The sequence below is a fragment of the Coptis chinensis genome, chromosome 4, assembly GCF_015680905.1.
Source record: "Coptis chinensis isolate HL-2020 chromosome 4, ASM1568090v1, whole genome shotgun sequence".
Classification (NCBI taxonomy): Eukaryota; Viridiplantae; Streptophyta; class Magnoliopsida; order Ranunculales; family Ranunculaceae; genus Coptis; species Coptis chinensis.
This window is the reverse complement of record NC_141459.1, coordinates 102711806-102736414: the sequence shown is the minus strand read 5'-3', so window position 1 is coordinate 102736414 and position 24609 is coordinate 102711806. Positions and strand designations below refer to the sequence as shown.

General features: G+C 37.3%; 1 long non-coding RNA gene across 5 annotated transcripts in view; it reads left to right on the top strand.

Annotated features, from left to right (window-relative positions):
- Positions 1 to 2584: 2584 nt before the first annotated feature.
- Positions 2585 to 24609, top strand: part of LOC147506436 (uncharacterized) — a 44324-nt gene continuing 22299 nt past the window's right edge. For 2 of the 5 annotated variants that reach the window (XR_015193756.1, XR_015193757.1), the window contains exons 1-6: positions 2585 to 2898; positions 6323 to 9227; positions 9875 to 10020; positions 10131 to 10207; positions 10668 to 10768; positions 10883 to 10992. This is a non-coding gene — a long non-coding RNA (uncharacterized LOC147506436). The remainder of the gene's footprint in view (positions 2899 to 6322; positions 9228 to 9874; positions 10021 to 10130; positions 10208 to 10667; positions 10769 to 10882; positions 10993 to 24609) is intronic. The other 3 variants (XR_015193755.1, XR_015193758.1, XR_015193754.1) reach the window with 3 other exon arrangements.

Genomic DNA, 24609 nt, shown 5'->3' with positions numbered 1-24609 from the left:
CTACTCATCTGTGGGGGGTTAAGTCAAAATTACCCATAATATTAAGGTCCTACAAAGGTATTTTTCGAGCTCTATTAAAATTTCACGACATTTTCTATTATTAAAACGGGAATTTCTCTCCTATTTGAAAAGCAGGAATCTTTTTTTACAACATAAATTTCTCTCCTATTATAACGGGAATTCATCTCCTATTAAAACAAATTTTAGCACTTCTAATTAAAGAGGGAATCATTCTTCTATTAAAATGAGAATTCATCTCCTATTGAGAAGGGAAAATCTAGTATATCTAATTAAAACGGGAATTATTCTCCTATTAAAACATGATCTCTTTCTCAATTAAAAAAACGGATTTTTAAAACTTAATTAAAACAATTTGTTAGAAAGTAAAACGGATTAGCGACTAAAATGTTAGTCCCAATTTTCTAAAAAAATCTAAATATTTTCAAAAGAGTCGGTGCGTATGCACGGGCCTACAAGCTAGTCTTAATATTAAAGCTCCCATAATAGGTATTTTTCGAGCTCTATTAAAATTCCACGTCATCTCCTATTAAAATGAGAATTTCTCTCCTATTTGAAAAACGAGAATCTTTGTTTTTACAACAAAAATTCATCTTCTATTATAACGGGAATTTCTCTCCTATTAAAACAAATTCTAACACTTCTAATTAAAGTGGGAATCATTCTCCTATTAAAATGGGAATTCCTTCCCTATTAAAAAGAGAAAATTTAGCATACCTAATTAAAATGGGAATTATTCTCCTATTAAAACAGGATCTCTCTCCCAATTGAAAAAATGGGTTTTTAAAATTTAATTAAAACTTCATTTAAAATAATTTGTTAGAAAATTAAAACGGATTAGCGACTAAACTGGTAGTCCCAATTTTCTAAACAAAATCTAAATGTTTTCAAAAGAGCCGGTGCGTATACACGGGCCTACAAGCTAGTCTTAATATTAAAGCTCCCACAATGGGTATTTTTCTAGCTCTCTTAAAATTCCACATCATCAACTCCTATTATTGAAAAAAAAAATCTAACACTTTTAATTAAAATGGGAATCCTTCTCCTATTATAATGAAAATTCTTCCCCTATTGAAAAAGAAAAATCTAACACTTCTAATTAAAATGAGAATCACACTTCTAAATTAAAACGGGATCCCTCCCTCAATTAAAAAACAGGTTTTTAAAACTTAATTAAAATAATTTGTTGAGAAATTAAACGGGTTTTTAAGACTTGATTAAAATAATTTGTTAAGAAATTAAAATGGATTATATTAACGACGAAAACATGAATCACGATTTGTTAGAAAATTTATATATGTATAGTTATGATTGTTGAACAAGTTTTTAAAAGAGTCGGTGCGTATGCACGGGTCTATTTTATAGTCTTAATATTAAAGCTCCCACAAGGGGTATTTTTCGAGCTCTATTAAAATTCCACGTCATCTCTTATTAAAATGGAAATTTATCTCCTATTTGAAAAACAAGAATTTTTTTTTTACAACGGGAATTCTTCTCTTATTAAAACAAATTCTAACACTTTTAATTAAAGCGGAAATCATTCTCCTATTAAAATGAGAATTCATCCCCTATTGAAAAGAGAAAATCTAACATATCTAATTAAAACGGGAATTATTCTCCTATTAAAACAGGATCTCTCTCCCAGTTGAAAAAACGGGTTTTAAAATTTAATTAAAACTTCATTTAAAACAATTTGTTAGAAAATTAAAACGGGTTAGCGACTAAAACGGTAGTCCCAATTTTCTAAAAAAAATCTAAATGTTTTCAAAAGAGCTAGTGCATATGCAAGGGCGTACAAGCTAGTCTTAATATTAAAACTCCCACAAGGGGTATTTTTCGAGCTCTATTAAAATTCCATGTTATCTCATATTAAAACGAGAATTTCTCTCCTATTTGAAAAACGCGAATTTCTCTTCTATTATAACGAAGATTCTTCTCCTATTAAAACAAATTTTAATACTTTTAATTAAAGCCGGAATCCTTCTCCTATTAAAATGAAAATTCACAAAAAAAGTAGAATTTTTTTGATTGAATGAAAATAACATTAGGTTTTTTCCTATTTCATTTTGGGTGTGATAGGATGCAATGGGAGAAGCTTTAATGGACTGTTCCCGCAATGTTGAAACAAATAGTCAAAATAGTGCTATTGTGGATGATGCACGAGTGGTTTTTAAACAGAATTTCGCTGCTTTGTCTTCATCTCAGGTTTGTTTACTGGATTGATGTGTTTCTATTATATTAACTTCATTGTGATTTACTTCGTTTAATAGGGTTGTTTTGAACTGTTTATTCTAAAAATTGTAAGGTTTAATTTTAATAGTTTTTGTTTTTTCCCAATGATTTTTCTTTGGGTGTTTAGGATACATTGCAGGAAACTGAGGGAGCTACAAGCGCTAAGAATCGTGATGACCCTCAGCCTAACACAGAGAAACAAAATAGTTTTGGTCGAGATTGTGTTGCACAAAAGCATTCTTTAAGTAATATAATCCACCTGGACATTGACCAAGACCAACCCACAATTCATCGTACAATTCTGGTTATCATAGAAGCAAAGATACTCAAATAATGGTCACCAACAACGGATATATCATGACAGGAATTTTAATAGGGGACACAATAATGCCCCACCAACTCTTGTGAATTGGCAGAGCCATATGACTGGATATGTCTATGATCATTTTGGATTTCATGGATTGTTGCCTCGATCTGCCACCACATTCTCCATATCTACACCCTCATTTTGCATTCATGATGAACAATCATCCTCTAGATGCCAATGTGCCTTTTCCACCTATTCCTTTTTCTGCTCTTCATTGGATCTATTATCCAGGTTATGGTATGCCGGTTGGCCGGGGTATAACGGCAATCCTTACTTCCAAGGTAATGCAAAATTTTTTGTATTGGTCTTCACTCCTAGATTTATAATAAATTTTTATAATTTCCTCTAATGTTAATGCTCACCACGTTCGGAGGTGTGCAGTTCAAGTGCTACATACTAAAATGCACTGCTTCATTGTAAAGTCCTGAATTATTATTAAGGGTATTTTTGTAAATTTTATATTAAATCTAGGGTCATTTATGTAAATTGGTCGTCGGGTTTATATTTCAAACGTACGTAACTTACTGAAACTTAACTCCGACTCATAAGTCACGTTAGGTAAAGCGACCCATATCACGAAAAATTTGACAAAATGCGGTTAAGCGGTTTTTCTCGCGTCTTGGCACGAAGTTTAACGACTTACACGCATGAATGGGTCATTGTTATACTGCTTGGTGAGATAGAATATAGAAGATTAAATTTAGCGGGATGGGCCGGAAAAATAATTACGACGCGACGTCAAATGAGTGGTGGTTAGGAGTATTAGGACCTTAAGCCTAATTAGAATATATTGGGTTGGGCCTTAATATCTCGGCCCAAATCGAACGAAATCGCGAAACAGAAGAAAAAAATTTCCCCAAATCAAAATCGCCCATATTTCTCTCCAATTTCGCTACTTTTTCCAAACCCTAGGAGAGAGAGAGACCTAATCCTCTCAATTCCCATCGATTCCTCAATTCTTCACACTCCAACCTAGAAACACTAAACTGAAGTAATCTCCTGAAAATTCGAAATATTTAAGCCGTTTAAACCGGGCGAAATCGCGGCGAAAGGTGAGTTTGAATTCGTTTCAAATAAATAGTTAGCTTCAATTTCGATTACTTGAGGGTGTAATGCTGAAATTGATTGTATTGGGGGTGTTGAAGGTCGGCAGTGGCAGTTTGGAGGAGCTAAAGTGGAGGGAAATAGTGGTGGAAACGAAAAAATTTGAGTCGTCGGGTTTCGCGAAAAGGGTAGTGAATTTCGCCTACAAATCGATAGTGTAAACTCGATTTCGAGTTAATTAGTGGTATTTGATGAAAGATAATTGAATGGGGTGGTTGTTATGTCGACAGCAGCTGTGGGTGGCGATAGAGTGGAGCAATTTTTGGTGGAGCAGCGAGCTAGGAGCGATTTTTGCTGCTGACTTGGTAAGAATTTGGTTATTCATTGCAAATTCGAGAGATTCATGTCGATTTATAACTGTTAATGTGAAGTTCGAGAGATTCATGTCGATTTATAATTGTTAATGTGAATTTCGAGAGATTTAATATGAATCGAAGGGTGTGGGATTGGTTGTAGTTGAAATTTGGAATTTGAATTGAGATGTGATAGGATTGGGCCGATATGAGGGGCTGCCATGGCCGAAATAGTCAGAGACCGCCGTCGAATAAAGGTGCGAAATGGCTGTAGCTCGTTGGACAAAGATTATAGGAAAAAATACCGAAACCAATTTCTTAACGTCGAGATTTCTTCTCTAAACTTACACTAGTTAAGAATTCCTCGTTGTTCGATCAATTCTAACAACCGACGATATGTATATCTTTGTTATAGGAGTGAATTCGAGTTGATTCGGTTAAGCGGGCCCGATTTGGTTAAGTGGGCTTGAGGAGAAGGAGCTTGCTAAGGTAGAACCCTACATACCAATATATGGTCCCGCTTATTTCATGCATGATTTGAATTGTTTAAATAGGAAATAGATAGTTTAGCGTATCAACCATGCATGTATATATGATATTCATGTTTTTAGACTCGTATTTCCTCGCTATAAACTATATATATAGATAGCTTTAGTGTGAAATGGGTTTTTGGTAAAATCGGGTAATGGAGATTTGTTTTCTTTGTTAAAAGAGAAAACTGGTTTTGGGAAGGGTTCGCGTCTCTTGTCTCAGTAAGGAGACAGAGAGATGGATTTTGTATGCGGGTGAGGATTATCCGGTTGTTTGTAAATGTGTGTGAGGTTCTGGATTGTCCCCGGGATAGAGTTCGTGGTTATTTACAATGATTCGCCGTTTGGGAATCATCGGTTGTCATTTACTATGACTGGCCCATTTAGGAGTCATAGGTTGTATGTGATCGATGGGGGAAATCCAGGAACTCACACATACAAGACCAACAGTTTTAAAAGAAAAACTAAATATGTATCTATAGTATTTGGAAAACAATCGGTAATACGAGTATATATATAGATATTACTATGCTTATCACGAGGGGCTTTAGAAAAGGAATGGTGAATTCCTAAAAAGAAGGAACTGTTGTCGCAATTCCTCGAGACGGCAGCTTTAAGCTTCTGATTCCAACTCGTGGTGTACACCTTTCGAGGTGGTGGACCACCTTTAAAGGATGATGCATCACCGGATGTAGTCCCCGAATTCCTTTTCTACTTTTTCTAGATAACCATGCTTTATGACGTGTCACCAGTATGGTGATTAGCTTGTGTGGGGTTACATGCTTTCCTCGATGAGGTTTAGGCGCCGAGAGAGAGTTTAGTCCACTCGGATGTGTGTCGATCCCGAAAGCGGTCTGCTGTTGGTCGAACGGTTGACCACCGTAAGTTAGGTGACGGCCAGATGAGGAGGGTCGTCGTCCGGGCCACGAGCCACCCGAAAAGCTTTGGGGATTTTGTGTACGAACACAACAACGGCATTTCGGCTCGCTGCCGGTAAAATCGAAAACAATCGGTGCATGGTTCACACCGAAAAGTCTTGAACCGAGATTGCCCGTGGATCGGTCGAAGTACTACCGCATCTCATCATTCTAATAGGGATCTTTGGCCGCCACAATAGTTGTATGATGATTGTGAAAAACTCTATTTTGTATATAAATGAAGCATGTCGAGATGATTTCTGCTAGTTAGTGATGCATATATACATAGTCACAATATTTGAATACTATTATAGAAACCCTGCATGTTTTAAATGTTTTCTATAAGTAGACTATTTATTGGTTATGTGTGTTTCTACTGGGCATCGTTGTTGCTCATCCTACTTAACATTTCAGACGAGCCAGTTGCGGAGGAGGTTTTTCCTAACCCTAGCGATGATGGCCATGGCGATTTGGGAGGATTCCCTTATGCTTGACGAGGACAGAGTCAAGTTCGTAGTTTGGGTTGTATAGAGATAGTCTAGTCATTTTGGTTGTATATTTATAGAGCTCCGCTCCTTTTGATGTATTTATTTGATGTATTCGAGTAGCAGTTACACTTAAACAGTGGGTGGATGTATATAATGTTGTTTAGAAGGTTGGGTTGTATATATATGGTTGTTGGAAGGTTGTAGTTTGGGATTTCCAGGTTATGACAGGTTTTAGGGTTTACGAATGTCGATTAAACAAAGGAAACTCTGCCGAAATTTCGGTAGAATTGTGATGGTGTCAGCCTTGAGATTCACTCATCGTCCTTGGGATGTGTGCTGGGGTCTCGGGGCGTGACATTCATGAATATTACAGGAGGAGTAGCATTCGTTCCACAGACTCCCCACCTAAGTAATTTGCAAGATTTAGAGTACAAACTCTGCAATGCCATTAAAGACCAGATTGAATTCTACTTGAGGTTTGATACGTTATTCATCAAGTATTATATATATAATAGCAGCCCCTTTTCAAGTTCTCCGAGGCTATCCACATCACCAGGGGGATTATGAGAAAGGTGGAGAAAAAACTACCGAACTAAGAGTCCAGTTAATTATGTTTTCTAATGTCAAAAGTTGAAAGTACAAAAGAAAAATCATTTGTACGCTCCGACCTCCCAACTTCTCTCTCTCTCATCACGACTATAGGAAAGCAGTCGACTGCCTGTCAGAAATACTTTTGCCCCTTTTCTATCAAGCACGAACTCCCCGAACTCGCCTCTAGGATGTAATTACCTTATACTAGGCCCTTTCAGAGTGTCGGCCCTTGACTATAAAGGATCTATTCTGCTTCCTGATAGGGCTGATCCACAAAACTAAGCAGTTGCATATCACAAGTAAAGGCAAGAACTACGAGACATGTTCATTGGTGATGTGCACATGGACAAGAGAAGACATTCTACGTGTACAACAATCCATGATCAAAGTGCTCCAAGTAGCTGGCGGGTCTTGCTGGGTGCTCTCAAGGGTGCCACATGTAGATTGGGGTCTTCAGAACTCCTTGATTAATGTTTGAAGGTGTTTGGTGGGAAGGTCTTGGATGACGGAAGGATGGTTATTTCCAGATGCAACCCTGAGTTGGATGCTATTGAGTACAGATGATCCCTACCCAAACTGTAACACTTCTTATGCTTTAACAAATCCTCAATTTTCTTCTACCTCAGTCTTAAGGTACGAATTTTCTTTTTCAATTTCATTATTGTTTTACCTGTAAATCGATTGTTTGATTTGAGGTTTTGTTAATATCATGTGAATGCCAAATTCAGTATAAATGTGCTTTTTAGAAACCTAATTGTGATTGCCAAATTCAGATATTTGATCCATGCGCTGTCTTTTGATTGTAAAAGTTCAACATGTTTTCTATAGCTGTTGCGTTTATTAGATACGAGTTGGTTTTACCAATTAACTTATTGAACTATGCAAGCACCGCCATATCACTGATGTGATTCATGCTTGCCTAAACCTTTGGGTTGATATATTTATACTTTGTTTTATCTTATCAATTGCCTTTCTACCCATTTCTTCTGAGAGAATTTGTTTGGTCAGTCTCCTTTCTATACCAAACTTCGTACGTTTGGGATGTGTGTTATATATGAACCTTAACAAAAAGGAGTATTTTTTCTAGATCATTGGGTTTTAAATGGGTTTCTTGATCGTAATTAATTGGGACTATTACTTCCTATTTAGTTTATCTTTTTTATCAACAATTTTTTTCTCCTGATTTGACTACCATTGATAACCAAGCAGTTTTCCTTGAAATGAAATGATGACGAGAAATTGATTATATTGAACGCGATCCGCTTGGTTTCTCTCTGCCCTCGTATTGGGGGTTCTCTGGCTCCTCCAATGGTTTACTTAGTTTATTTGTCATTCTTTAAGGAAGCACTATGTCTGTAACTCCCCCCCCCAGGATTCAATTATAGTTTTTCTATGTTAGGCATGGGACTTGCTTTCATTGGCTTAACACCACATTATAAGGTGGTATGATGTTGTGCACTTACAAGTAACCCAATAGCTATCAATCTTTTTATATATATAATAACAGTCCCTTTTCCAGCGCTCTGAAGGTGTCCACGTCACAGGGGGATTACGAAAAAAGCGGAACTTGACTCCACAAAATCCGACTTTCTTCTTCACGTAGAAAAAAAACACATTATTTTGGCGATAATTTAGGAAAAAGCAATTTTGGGAAAGGAAGGAGAAATAGTGAAACAACTTTACCAAACCGATACACCGTACACGTACTTTTTTTAACCCACGTCAAAACCCCAAAAATGCTTCTCCAACCGAAACTACCTTCTTCTCCACTTCATCAGTTTTTCAAGAGTACAACGAAGATCAAAGGGTAAGATTGTTGAATCACTTTTTTTCCCCCTCAATTCTCATCAACAAACTTGCTGATTATGTCAAATTGGAGCACAAGAAATCAGAAATCACTATTGAAAGTAAGTTTTTTATTCTCCTTTTGGTGTGTGCATAGAGCGTTGTTATAGAATGATTGCAAGGGCAGGACAGTTATCGCACTACTTAGTAAAGATTCCTACCCATCTTTGATAAATAATGAATCAGCCTTTCGACAGGTTTGATGAACCGAGAGTTTCGGGAGTTGGCTGGGGCCACACGGAACCTGAAAAGCAGAATTCATATCCCTGGTATTCCCAGCTTGAACATAGGCTCAAGGCATTGTTTTAAAGCCGTTCAATTAAGTTAGAAATCAATCCGAGTAGGACGTATATTTGTTCTCAATGTTTCTCATGAATATATGTAAGAAACTCTGGCATGTTCTATGAATCAAAATTTCGAGTTGGAGGCATCGCTTGGCATAAAACCAATTGATTCGGTTTTCTTGACCGAATGACCCAATGTAAATATATTCTCTTCCATCAATTAAAATTTTAAAGGTTGAACTATGCCGCTCCTTCAAGCTCTTATCCATGCAGTTTTTTATATGCACATATTCAACAGTCATTAGATTGTTTAGAAATGATTAAAGATGTTGAATTATATAAAAACTCTACTAGATATAAGTCTACATTTAACCTTAATCACCAATTATATCATTTTCCAAGGAAACAATTGTGGATACTCGATAAACGAGAGATATATCAAGTGTCAATGGTCCTGAGTTTTTGGAGGCTGAAGGATCGCAAAATCAGTTAGCTCATCAAAGCTAGTAGTGGGTTTGGCATCTTAGGAACATATTCAACTTCTGCAAGTGTTTGAAGGTATGCTTCTATGCCATTCATTTTATTTTATTTCTATCAATGTATTTTGTTTTTCTTTATATGGAAGTACAATTCTGACTTCATGTTTGCTTTTATTAACTCAACATATGAATATTGGCAGTTCACATGTTCCATATTCCCTCATTGTTAATGTGTTTGCAATTGTTAGTGTAGCTTAGTCTAAAATTCTCTTGAGGTATCCATTGTTATTGGTGTTTATTTAACACTCTATTTAAAGATCCTAGCGATTGTTGGAAAATTTTTATTGCTGATTGTATAAATTAAATCACAAATTAGGTAAGACCAAAATTAAGTTGCTCTATGCACTATTGCAAGGAACACAGTTGCACAGTGCTTGAGGACTTTTATATTTACCTGTGCTTTTGTTGCCCAAGTCCAAAATAAGTACCCATTGTTGCCATCTAAGCAAGCAAAATCAGTAAGTTACCATTGTGATTGCATTTATCATGAATTTGGTGGTGCTTGCGTAAGTTGGTAGTTCATCTTATTAGATGATTTAGCTCAATAATATTTTTAGAATTGTATTCAATCAGACTGTTGTCTTGATATCTCACCTGTCATGATCAACTAAAACAAAAGCAAAGTGTTTGAATCAATTCTCCTTTTCTTTTAAATCTACTTTTTAGGTACATTAATCTCGCTTGCACCATTAGGTGAGTGCTAAAGACACATGTGCATTTGGTTTGGGGGATGGTATTTCACAGGAAAGGGATTCAAGCTAGGAATGGCCTGAAAGATCGAAAGTTGTTTATCAATCATTGGAAGCGCAAAGGTATAACCTCTTTAAGTTTAAATTGCATTTACTTGCTTTATTTGTTGTTTATATTGGACATCCATTGTGTTGTGCCTGCTTTCATTATAGTTCTTTAAAATGTCTATAAGGTCAATGAATCTTTTGGGTATGGGAAAAAGGAGAGGCTATCCAAATTTTGGAGTGCTTGGATATGTGTCGTGATGAGGTACATTTAGTACATTATCTATAAATTTAGCTGCATGATATAATGCTTTAGTGAGATTATTGTGATGCCTTTGTGTTTAGTAGCTTTGGGGTAACCTAGAGAAATGAAACATGGTTACCCCTTTTCAGATTTTTATAGTTCGTAGTTGTCCATATTAGAGAAATACATTGAAGAAGTGATGCATAACATATAATTTAACTTACTCATCTTTCCTTCTAAGTTAAAACCCATTAAAATAGAATTAAAGAAAAACCTGACGTGCACTTATTGTTTGAAGTGTGACCTACAAAGCATGTAATTTAGAAGTGAGACCAAATGAGACAGAAGTAAGTTCCTTTTCATAAGTTTCTTTTTTTTAATGATAATTGTGGTAATGCAATGATGTTTGCAAACTATCTTTTTGTTGGTTAGCGTAGGTTTTTTTTTTGTCAATGAATATTGATTAAGCGATGTATGGCAGAGATTAATTAGGTGATATGGATGTGGAAGAAGCAATGTGTCACTATATTTCGATTGTTACCGAGTTATATCTTTCTTAGACAAAAGGTTCTACGTACTTATGTAAGTTCTTACCATTGAGTTTTTAAATAAGTAATTTTTTGTTCTCGGTGTTTGTATGTGTTTGTGCAATTTGTTACATTCTTTTCTTTTAATTGCTTAAGAATTGATATGCAGAAGAATAAAGAAGGTGATCAATTATGAGGCACGTAGTCTCTCTACTAAAGAAATAGTTAGACCAGTTTTCAGTACCCTAGCTTTCTACATGAGGATTCTAACAACGAACTGTAAGGTTTCTTCAGAATGCTTTGGTAATAAGTCTTTGATATTGCATGTTTTTTTCTCCAATTTGTGATACATGTTTAGGCTTTGATATTGTTAGTTTCTTGGTTAAACTTTAGAGAGTGGATATTGGTGAAATAGCCACATTTCTATATATGGCTTTGTTCTATTATGCTACTAGGTATCACCCGTGCCTACGCCACGATTTGTTATCGGGTGCTTATTATGTTGTTTGTGGCATTAATCTTGATACACTCAAGTATTTTTAAATGTGTGGGATATGAGGGACTTTGTAGATATTTTATGTTGAAGTGGTTGTTTATTTTGTGGATTGCCAATATGTACTATGGTGGTGTCTCAGACCGAAAAATTGTGCCCTTCGGTAGTTGGAGCCTTAAAGTTGATCTAGTTATACAATTTCACTTTTTTCTAAATGCATTTACTCCTTCACTTTTGGTTATTTAACCAGAATGTGAACTCATCATCTTCCTTCTCATCCTACAACCAATAGTACTACATATAAAAAGTTATTCACAAAAACTGTTTGAAATGAATAACTAAGAGAAATTGAGCTGAAAAACAACCTTGTAAATGAAACTTTCAGAGTTTAAACTTTTGAAGCAAACACTATCACCATTTTCTCTTTTCTATTTCGAATTCAACTGTCTATATTTAGTGCAAACAACAACTTTTGGCATCTTTGTTCCTTCGATCAATCACCTAAACACATAAACAACGAATCTTCATTATTCATTATTTACTATTTAGAAAATTTAATAGTAATGATATAAAAAGTTGTACTAATTAGTTCTCTATTTTTCATGTTTTTCACAACTTAGAAATTACAACCTAGATCTCCAATGTCCAATCTTCTAGGTATTACCAGATGGAATGTTCATCAAGTTTCTTTATTTGCATCATGTTAGAAAAATAAAAACAAAAATGATGTAAAGTTCATTTGTTTACTTGTATTTGCTCATTTGCTCATGTTCCCCGATTTAATATTAAGACATGAAATTGAAAGATAGGGTGAAAATTAACACTTCCACAAATGGACACCAAACCAAATCGATACATACATATAATTTTGGCCAATGGCCATACACTTGCGCTTTCAAAGCATAGTCTGTTACACTAATTACATTGTGGGGTATCCTCAAAACAGTACATATCCTAGCGGCATCTATAACTTATTACTAGTGGTATTGCCCATAAAGCTTAATTACACCACTTTGGAGATACGTCTATAATATTGCACCGCAATTAAATATCATATGATGAAAGTGGAGTCTTCTTATGTCCATTGAGCTTGTTGGCCATGGCCATATGCATCCTAAGTCACCGTAACTAATATTATAAGTCCTGAAATTAGAGCAACTTCAAAATGAGCCAACACGCGACGCAAGGAAATAGTTCGATCTCCAAAGCAAGGTGTGATAGTCGTAGGCCATTATGTGCTAAACATGGTCCAGCCCAAACCTAATGTGGTGTCTGAAGGCACACGTTCAAGACTCATGCTGCTTGTGCTTGTGCTTGTGCATTGGATAAGAATTGCTAATGCTTGCACATTGCTAAAGTAAGCAATTTTGATCCCTGATATCAAAAGGAAAAGTAAGCAAGCTAAAACGCATTATTAGAAACAAAAATTGAAGTATGAAACTACAAAGCTACTACTCACAATTCACACCCATATTGCCACATTGGATAAGAACTGCTAATGCTTACACATTGCTAAAGTTAGCAATTTTGATCCCTAATATCAAAAGGAAAAGTAAGCAAGCTAAAACGCATTATTATAAACAAAAATTGAAGCATGAAACTACAAAGCTACTAATCACAATTCACACCCATATTGCCGCATTGGATAAGAACTACTAATGCTTGCACATTGCTAAAGTAAGCAATTTTGATCCCTGATATCAAAAGGAAAAGTAAGCAAGCTAAAACGTATTATTAGAAACAAAAATTGAAGCATGAAGCTACAAAGCTACTATCCTCACAATTCACACCCATATTGCCGCAATGGATAAGAACTGCTAATGTTTACATATTGCTAAAGTAAGCAATTGTGATCCTTGATATCAAAAGGAAAAGTAACCAAGCTAAAGCGAATTATTAGAAACAAATTTTGGAGCATGAAACTATAGAGCTACTAATCACAATTCTCAACCATATTGCTTTGAGCATGTTATTAGTTCAAAGATATGTGCATGCACCCTCAAACAAATGACATTAAAGTAACACACCTTAAGCATATCATCTTTCAAGAAGAATAACGCGTCTCGACATAGAAAAAAAAAGAGAAAGCTTATGCAAAGAAAGAGTAGAATAGCACCGTTGAAAAAAACATATCAATTAACAGGTGTTAATCTAAAATCTATTTCCACTTAATTACTTTGTTTTAACACGACAATAATTAAAATGTGAACAATAACACTACCATCTCAATGTCTAATACAAGATGTAGTCGATACAATTAATTGATGTATCTATTTCCATTCAAATGGCCTACTAATTTGTGATGCAAACCATAACCAACCAAGCCCGATTGCTTTAAACACATTATGTTCAAACATGGCACTATGGTCTATGGCAGTTTAATACTTGAAAGTTTCTAATTCTAACCGGCAATTTTCAAAAATAGGAAAAAAAAAAAAAATACCCGAAAAATAAAAAAGATGAACTATATGACTATACTTGAATCGTAATTATTTTGATTCACATATTTGTAGAAAGAAATAGTTCTTCGATTAGATTTTAGGTTATGCTTGCGGTGATAGTTGGGTGAAAAATGTTTAACTATATGTTTTTTTCAAAAGAACACTTGAAAGTTAGAGCTAGCCCAGAGGAAAAGGGGGTCTAGTACGTAGCTAGGTGGCTCGTATCAACTCATAAGTGATTGTAATTAAGGACTATAACTTGTGTTCCAACAGAGGTTTGATTTATACATGTACAGTTAATGATCTGCAATAGTTGGCAACCACTAATGAAACCATATATAGAAAATCATGAAATTTACATGAAACTAACAAAATTATGGAAAGCCATTGAGGTGGATAAGAAGTAGGTACTTAAGTATGCATGTAATAAAGCTCATCTCTTCAGGCCCGAATTCGATGCCTAATTTGCGCTTGGTAGTTCCACAGTTCAAACACTTGAATTTCAGTCAAGCCCTTGACATTCCTAAACACTAAGAGTAAAACAAATTACAAATACAATTTCTAAGTTTTTCAAGTATGCAGATCAAATGACCAAAAATGGTTACAATAATGCAATATTTCGAAGTGAGAATTTGTCTGAAGGTGGAGAAGTCGAATGATCAGAAATGTGCCACTCAAATAGTTCAAGCATGTAAAAAATGCGTGTCAATAAATCGCCAAATCTCGACATGTAAAGAATCTTAGTTGTAGTTCTTCCAATTGGTTCTACTTTAGCTAACCTCTTAATATAAAACTTAAAGATATTGCAATATACAATTTACATAAGCAATCAAAAACTGAAAAAACATAAAAATTAAAAGTAAAAAATCTACCAATTTGTTATCCATCAAGTTTTGCTTCACACCTCTCACCAACATCGGGTAGCCATTTTATTTTCAGATGTACCTTAAAAAGAATAACAAACATGTCAAGGTCATCGTCATCTTACTCAAACATCAAGTACGTCAAAATAATATGCTTACCAGTAGTGGTCATAAACATGTTTTTTAACGTCTTTATTAGGTAACCCATTGCTAGAGAGTTCGAGAGCTTGAGAAGCTCCATCCATGCTTTCACAAAACTTTTCAGTGGCTCCATCTCAAGATAGAATCTATTCTTCCTATATGAATCTTCTGTAGCCACCCTATCACTTGTTACATAGAAAAGAAAGAAAACTGCGGATCATTTTGATGGGGGTAATAAAAAATTGTATGGTAGGGATGTAGTAGGCACACCAGTAATGTTTTCAACTTCATACACAAAATGAAATATTAGTTTAGCGATTATAGCACCTAACCTCACAAACCGCTACCTGTACGTGATTACTTGAGAAGGAGTAGACAGAGTAGAATGATAAGAGCCCAAAACTGTAGTTTTAACCCCTTAATAATCATACTGTTAGACCAATTATGCGAATAATAAGTAAGAGTTAACACTGATTACGCGTTTTTATGCATTTCAGGCTTCAAAGTCCATTATGTGCAGAAATGTACCACTTTAGCGAGATAAAGGAGCAAAAGTTAGCAGAACTTCCGAAAGCTGTATCTTTGGACTCAGACCTCGGAATTGGGCCTACCTTATGTCAAAACGACCGGCTCGGAAAGAGCTTTGCAATGGTCCAAGCCTTGACCCAATCAGAGGAGCAGAAGTGGACGAAAAGTCTGTGGAAGCCAACTGCAGCTGAAGAGGCCTTTTGAATTGAAAAGAATTGGGTTTTGGGCCCGATTCTCCGCCCAAAACCCCTGGCTCCAAGCCCATGCACGATTTTTAGATCTGATGTATAAAACAAAAGCTTGATTCTTTGTTAATGGTAGATGGTTAGGTTAGAAAATAGAGGTAGCTTAGAATAGAAAGTAGCCATTAAAATAGCTTCTAGATCTAGATTTAATTGTTTTATTTAATTAGTTTCAAATCTTTTATTAGATTAAACCTTTGGATCTTGTTCTTCATTTGATTAGATCAATAAAGTAGTATTTTTTATCAATTTCGATTTTGTCATTTCCATTTCTAGATCTAATTTCAATTCTTGTTCTTATTTCATTTTAGTCATTAATTTAGATTTCATTATTGTTTAAATTAGTAAATTTTAATGCTTATTATTATGTGTAGTTTTAATTTAAATGGAAATGATTGGAATGATTCAAGGCTAAACCTCCATTAGAGGGGTTGAGAAGCCTTGATGAAAGCTTGATTCCGTTTATCGTAGAAGTCGTAAGTAATTTCTATTCTACCGAAATAATTAGTTCACCATGAGAATGAGTTTAATTGTTCACATGCTAGTTATTAATTGGTAGAAATGCCATGTGTAATTAGGGATTAGGAAGAACCGATTGTTTGTTAGCGTGCTCATTCAATTCGGATTCTGACGACTTCGTCGCTAGTGGATTAAGTTGAGTTAAGGTGGAATCAATCCCCTCTAACTCCTTAACATCGAATCAACGTAGCATTCCCATAGTTGTCCGATAATCGACTAGTTGCATTTAGTGGGTAGTTGCATCATAGTCTAGTTAAGTAATTCGTAAATCTCTCATTGACTTTAAGTAGAGTATTGAGACTAGAAAACAAGCATCTGGAAGGACTAAGAGTGGAACGAATCACTCTACTCCACTATATCTCATAGGATTGAGAGTAGAAGAAAAAACTTTGATAAACAAGCAACAAAAGATAGTTTAGTTTACTTACGTTGTGAATTCATCGCTTCATTTAGGTAGGTAAACTATTCATTTCAACCTTATCAAATGGCACCGCCATCTTAGTTTCACTTTTCGTATTGTTTTCATAGTGTTAGTCTTGTTTTTAAAGTCCCATTTCACCCACCCACCCTTGTTTGAATCATCTTGTGGTACGTCCATTTTAGAGTTGAAAAATTCGAGCAAAATTTTTTGCGGCCTTGCCTCATTGGATGCGACCATACTATGTTCTTGGACCGAGGACCCACCCCCATGTGGAGCGACCGCCCTAAAAAACACCGTAAATTGAAAATACCTCGGAGCCGAAGGCTTCTATGCGAAGCGTTAAATTTTTCGGATTTCTCGGCGGTTTGATTCGAACTTTGATCTTTCATATTTTTCGGTGTTCTAACCTGCTATATACACCCAACAAGCGTAAACAAGACGCTATTCATAAAGCGAAAACAAGGACGTCAGGTATTCCTTTCTTCCACACCTCGCATCTCCTGTTAGAGGTTTTATACTAGTATATCAGAATTGTTTGGAGTGTTGCATGTTTAGTTAAGCTCAACTTAGTCTTGCATGAGATTAAGGTCCTGCCGAACAAAAACACCGAACGTAAATACACAACAACAGCAACAAACAAGTCTATCTAGTATACCACACACTACACCTCTAGCTACTACTACACACACACACCACCGACGATATAATGGGGAAGAAAGAGACTCCTCTCTCGACTTCTACAAAGCCTTGAGCGATAGCCCCAAATCTTGCATCGTTCTAGCGGACCTGGCGGGGATTTGAGAATCCCTCCAAATATTTTAATTTGTTACCCGTTTTCATGGTTTAGACCATGAAAAACCTTATCGGCTTTATCGTGGGATTGAACAAGTCTTAACAAAATTCCACCATCCTACGGGTTGATGTACGGAACAAATTAAATTAAAGGTATTCCCTTTCACCTTAGCTGATAATCTTGGCGTCTTGGTTAACCCCAAGCCTAATTACGTGGACTTCGTGGGCTAAACTTGTTCACTGTTTATGGAACATTTTACCCACCCCTAAAGACGGATGAGATGCTTTCCAAGATTCATTTCTTTTCGACAAAATCCTCATGAATCATTTTTGAGGCTTGGAATCGTTTCACCGATCTGCTTATAGAGTGTCCACACCATAACCTAGCAAAAGACACGTTAGTTAGTGCCTTTTTCAAAGGACTTCAACATCACCATAAAGAAGTCCTTGACATTATGAATGGGGGTAGTTTCTTAAGTAAAGGAGCCCTCGGAGGCTTATAAATTTTAGAGGACCAAACTAAGCGAAATAATAATTGGGGGTAGTGACGATATCCCGGCCTCCATAGTTCTACTAATACGATTAAGGCCGCGGTATGTTTGAAATTAAACACGATTCGAGCTTAAAACTCTAATCGAATCACTCACTAAAAAAGGTAGAGGCCATTTCGTACAACAAAAGCCTATCCCCGTCATGAATGTAAATTCAAACCCATGTAGTTTACATTTGGAGTCCCGAGAGCATCCCGACTCCCATTTGTCTATAGCCTATGAGCAAACGCTTCTTCCATTAATAGTGAACCTAACGCCGCGGAGACAAAATCCCAACTTCGGTTGGAGAAATAACCAACAAGTCACACCTCGAGGGTACAATAATCAATATGTTAGGCCAACGGCTTTTAACCAAGCTCCACTACGACAAGGACAGGGTCAGGGTAATTTTAATAATTATAACAACCAAGTGCAACCTCGACAAGGTCAAGCACAAGGTCAAGGTAATTATAATAATTATAATGCTAATAGAGGTATCGTTCCGGTAAATAATAATTATCAGAATCCACCTATAAATAATTCACGTGAAATAGTTCCAGTCACACCACCCGTGACTACTATACCCACACAACCGGATCGCCTTGACACTTTCATACAAGTAAGCCAAAAACTTTTCCAAACTATGGCTCAATCTAACCAACAGCTTCTACAATCCGTTAATAATTTAACCCAACAGTTGGCTCAAGATAAAGCCCAAACCAAAGGTGTGTTGCCGAAATCACGCAATACCTAATCCTAAAACAACAAACACGACCTTTGAAGGTAACGGATAATACTAGTAATGAATTTGAAAATGTAGGGGAGATAAATGCCATCACCACTCTCCGTTAGTAGTGGTTGATAACAAGGTAACTATGCCTATAGTTACCCCACCAAGATAACCCTACACCTACTATTTTACTAGATACCGAAATAGAAACTGAAGAGCCTACCACCGTTGTAAGGTACCGTTACAACACAACCTAAGAAAAAGCGAGAAAGCCACGGTTAAACATCCGGTGATACCATAGCTAAATATAGAGCGAAACCACCGTTTCCACAAAAATTAGCCATGTTAACTAGGGATACAAATTACGATGAGATTAGGGGCGTTTTCAAGAATCTAACTATAAACCTTCCCTTCCTCCGAAGCTATTAAAAAGCTACCACATCATGCTAAGTTTCTTAAGGAATTGTGTACTACTAGGCATTAAGACAAATATACCAAAAGACGCTTTTTACAAAACAATTCCCAACCTTATCTAACATAATGGAATTGTTAAGTACAAGGACCACTGGTCGATCCCATTGTAAAATGCACCTTAGGAGATTCCTATCTGACGACATCGTTATTAGACACGGGGGCTAGTGTTAACTTACTCCCATTTTATTTGTATGATAGACAAATAGGTCTAGACAAGATGCAACCCACTAAAATGGCGTTGCAATTAGTGATCGGTCTATTAAGTACCCTAAGGGTGTAGTCGAAATGTGTTTGGTAAAGTTCGAGGATTTCTACTATCCGGCTGATTTTGTAGTCCTCCTCGAGAATTAAGCGCTAACGACTCTGTCCGATCATTTTAGGCGCCCTTTCCTTTCTGCAACTGCCAATGGCTCATTAATTGCGTGATGGTTCAATGTCCATGTCTTTTGGCCATCTTGCTGTTGAAGTCAATGTTTTTAAAACAAGGACACAGTTACCCGATTCGTCTATGGATGGAGAGGTTAGCATGATCGAGAGCTTTGCTCGAGATTATTTCAACAACACGTTCCCTGATAATCATATTACCAAAATTCTTTCCTTTGGAAAGTCAGACTCCAACATTTTCATTCCTACACTAGTCGATACACATATTATTGATGAGGAAGGGATAGATGATTTTCTTAAAGATGTAGAGGACTACCATAGTAATGTGGATATGACCAATCTAGATGAGGAATTGATGAGTTTTTCGAGTAGGTGACAATTCACCCTATCAAGAACTAACTTGCACAACATCCACCTCGATTCCCCTCGCCTTTCACCCTTTTCAAAGGAACCTCGAGTTTGCACTCGATCCTTTTTGTTTCTCACGTGCTTCATAATTTTTTAAATCCTCCTATCAAACGGATACTTGAAGGACAAACTATTTGACACCTTCATTTTCAGAATTGAGGCGGTCCACACACACAATGAAGGAGTTCGGTTGCTAAAACCACATCCTCATTGTGTACAAGCTGTCTTTCTAGAACTTATCCATATCTACCATATTCTCCACAACCATTCACTTTTCCACACTTATTTACTAGAACACCCACTCATTCAAAAAATTAAAAAGAAGGTGCATGATAGGTTACCTGATAGGGTAATCCGACTTAGCTTTCATTTCACTAGGTTGAGTTATAGGGAATCTTGGTGTTTCATTGTGTTTGGATATGTTTTCTGTGATATTTATTTATGGAATGATCCACAACTATTTTTCGGTTGTTGATATATGATCAACTGCATGTTCATACATATGTTTTAGATAAAGTCTCGAAATATCCGACTATAAAAGCGACTCAATTTCTGTGTTTGGTGCATTTCCTTTCACTTTAATATATTGGTGAGTGCACCATTAAGGTAACCGGCCCTCCCTATGGAGTGTGTGGCTGTAAGTACGGATCCTAAGTCCACGGTTCACATAGTTCACGTTTTCCACTCTTGCATGTTTTTCTCGGATTTTTGAGTCATGTTTCTCTATGGTGTGAATTATGTCTTTATTGCTTATCGTTTTCCTTCTAAAAAAAAAAAAAAAAAAAAAAAAAAAAAATAAAAATAAACATAGTAATCTAGGAAGTCTCGAATCGACTTTAAAAGACCCATTTACTAAAACAAATTTTCTAAGCCGTTGTAAAAATTTGTTTGGGGTGGTGTGTTTGTGTTCCGTAATAAATGTTTTATGTCCCATTAGAGTTGTTTAGGCCGTTTTATTGTATTACGCCTCGGATTGACATAATCTATTAATTTAGAGTTCATTCGTTCGCATAACTTCGTCATGCCGCGCGCCGAGGCGTTTTCCACTATCTCGTATGTCATCCGAAGTCGGAATAGAGTGTTTTATGGATCATTGGATAGGAAATTCCCTCCTGATCATTTCCATATCTCATTCGCAAAAATCGGACCCGTAACGAAAGGCGGAAATTTTGATTTGAAATTAGTGAAAAAATCGAAAAAATCAAAATTTCGATTTTGGGCTTGGGCCCACCGCCATACGACCCGGTAGCGCTCGTGCCCCTTACCTTCTTCAACGGTTCATCGTTTTTCATCTTCCACCGCCATTAACAAAGCTCCAAACCTAGAAAAATAAAATTAAAAAGAAAATACCATAAACCCATGCCAAAAATCAAATCCTAACCCCCAATCTTCTCTAAAACCAAACCACCACAACCTCCACCGATTTAAATAACTAAAACCACCAAAAATTCACAAATTTGGTGCTTGCGCCACCACCACTCCACCACCACCAATTCTTTCGGTCGGTCAAGTCAAACCACCACCACCACATCATATTTAAACCTTCACTCCATTTCAAACACTAGATGGCTCAACAACGCCGAATTATCTGGAAGCAAGTTTTCCATTTACCGACCATTTTAAGCTCCGTTTTCACGGTGACGAAATGGCTAGTAAGAGACTGGAATAGTCTCGGTACTTTCGACCGAAGCCTTCTACCACGAAGACTTGGTCCGACGGTTCTACAACACCGGGGAGTTGGAGGGAGTAGGATTTTGTGATGGTAAGGAAGAAGAAAGGGAGTTGACTCGGATCGTTGGGTGAGATTCTAGGCATTCGCCTAGAATCCATCTGAGGCCACTTTCACGGGAGCCCCGTTTGTGGGGTAGAGCCATTGATGGGCGTTATTCAAATCAATGGAGCTACAATACAAACTCCCATTGTGTTCGCCCGGGCATCACTCGGGACCAACCCGGTAAATTTCTGACCCGGTGGATTGGTTCCGGAATGTCCTAGGGAAGGACAAGGTCGATGACATCGGTCGACCTGCCTCCACGTCTTATGGGTACTCGAGGGAGGCGAGAATACGATTTACGTATCACCGGAGTTTTCTTGAAACATGATTAGGGGTCCGGAAGGTCTTTGGCACCTCTTCTGTGTTAATCACCAAGATCATCTTTGAAGATGAAAGCGACTCCGGCGTCGATAGGATTTACATTACCACCGCCGTAACATGCGTATCTATAGGGAGTGTGTCCAACAAGTTTGGAGGAGGGCTGAGGATAGAAGAAGAAGAAGAAGATGGATGGAGGAGCTGAGAATGAAGAGGAGGAGGATGAGGATGCCTCAGGATGATGATGAGGGCGTGACTGCTTTGATCGCGGATGCCTTCGAGGGTGTTGATCTGATCGGACGAGCGCATGGCTATGCTTCATAGGGGCATCGTTCACTAAACACTATCTGCCTGAGACCTCCGGGACTCGACAGGCGACTATTCATCACAACCGAGATCCGCGCCCCGAGAGAGGATGAGAGATGGGGGCGGGGCTGAGATGGAAGCCCGGAAGCCCGGTTTAGAGTGGATATGCTTGCGCTTCCCACCTCATCTGACTTCTGCCGAGGACACGACTACGAGGCATGGCGTCGTCGGCGAAGGACGGCTAGCTTCTTTGGACCTTACGGAGCCGGGGAGCCACCACTAGAGAGTGTGCCCTCGCCACCGGTGGGCGAGGGTGTTTAGAAGTCGAGGATTGATAGTGGTTGTTGTTTTATTTACTTTTGTTGTTTTATTGTAATATAACTTTTATTTCCGTGAATTTGAATTTTTGTAGTGGTACTCGAATGAAATTTTAATATAAGGGCCTATTTTCATTATGCATGGTTGTTTCATATTGACCCCACCTTCCCAACTTGTTTGGGGGTGGTTTTATCAATTCAAGCATGATTTTTGTATAACCCTCAGTATTAGAATTAATTCGGAGTCAAGGTGAAAATATGGTTGTTTAAGGCAAAAATGATCAAGTATCATTGTAGGATGAAATCTAGATTAAATAGGTACATTCTATCATAAAATCAACCTAAAAGATCTCTTGGGTTTGAATTAGAATCCGGGTTATGAGTTGTTTCGTTTTTCGAGTTTGGAAATTTTAGGATTTCCGGAAACTGCTAAATAATTAGTTTTGGCAACTTTCCGATCCATTTTAGCAACTTTAAACCTATATAAACTTGATACAAACTATCCTCACAACTCACACTACACCTAAACTCCATCACTCACCTTTCACACCCGCGATTCCCGCGTTTTGACTTCATTTTTGCAAATCTCCTTCGAATTCTTCGGGCCTTCGCCTACACTTCGAGAAAAATTTTACTCGGGCTGCCATACCGTAGCGACTTCGGCGCTAAAACAACTGAATTCCAAAAATACTAAGCGCCCGCGCCAGTCAAAGCGACCATACGGTTTCTTGGAATTCCAAAATACCAAAGCGACTGACTTCGCCCCTAGTTGGGCTCACACCACGACTTCGTGGACCAGAAATTTTCCAGTTTTTTCGCGACGTAGTATCCGGATCTTTCGCGGCTATTCCAAAGCGTAATTTTGAGATGACATCTCCAACATTGATCTGGGACGGTCTTTTCAGATTTGTTCCAAAAGCACTACTTACGGTGCTTGGTTTTGTGAGTGATCACATCGTTGGTTGGGAACCTCTTATGGTAAGACCGGTGAACTTTATTCTCCGGCACTTGCATCTTATTTTTATAATAACTGCATTTTCTTTGAGAGACGGATGGAGAACAAGTGTTCTCCATCAACATTGATGAAGAACCAATGGAAATTACCGGGTTCTTGCTAGCATTTGTTCTTGGACTTGCTATGCCCGGCCGAGATACAAGACCCATGGTGCTATTGGATTACGATAATATGCATGTCTACACTTATGAGTTTTTGCCGCGAGGGTTTATGGGGCGGGCATTTTCCGTATATTGAGACCAAAGGGGACTATAACGTTGCCGCGGTAGCACTGTCCATGAACATAGGAACTGTTATGTTTTGGATTATGCTAAACATTTTAGGGGAATGGCGTTTTCTTACGTGAATGGCGCCACTTGCGGCGTTTTCCTTGCTTTAGCCAATGGCGCCGGTTCTATGACCTTCCCGAACCTTGATGTCTAGTTTAGCACGAGCCCATACCATGAGGCATAAGTACCTTCTTATGCCTGTTCTAATTCCGCGTATTATGCTATGTTTCTTTCTGTTTTTGTACACGTTTCATGGATTGGATTACGGTAGACGCGGTCGCGACCCACCAATAGTATTATTCGATCTTTCCGTGCAATGACTTGGCAAGGGGTGGCGGATACAACCTCACCGGGTTGCACCCTACACCCATCGGACCAAGTGGCACTTAATAGGTTAGCAACCATAGATGATAAATGGCGTGAAGCCCGGCAAATTATCATAGCATGGCGGGATCGCGAAAGGAGCCTCACTTCTTTATAGAAGTGGAGGATGGCGAAGATGACGAATAACGGTGGGAGTGGAGGTAAGTTTTAGTTTACGTTGGTAATGCGCTTATGTCCCAAGCAATTTCATTCTTTTAACCCCATAATGGGTAGAACTTCGTATAGAGTTGAGTCGGTTTATTTCCTATATTAGTGCGTTCTAACTTTGTTTTGCGGATGTTCCTAAATTTCCGCGCGTTTCAATGGTATTTTTACTACCCTCTTTATTTAAATGCTTTGAGGACAAAGCATGCTTTTGTTTTTGGGGGCATAGAAACCGCGTGTAATTAAGACATCTGCTAGGATATAAATATGTATAATATGCATTTGTTTTCTAGTTAAAATTTCAAAAATTTAAAAATATAAATAAATAAGTTATGCTATACACTTAGGAATATTGGTATTGTTTCTTTCTCTATGCTCTTAACAATCTAGAAGTCTCACATAA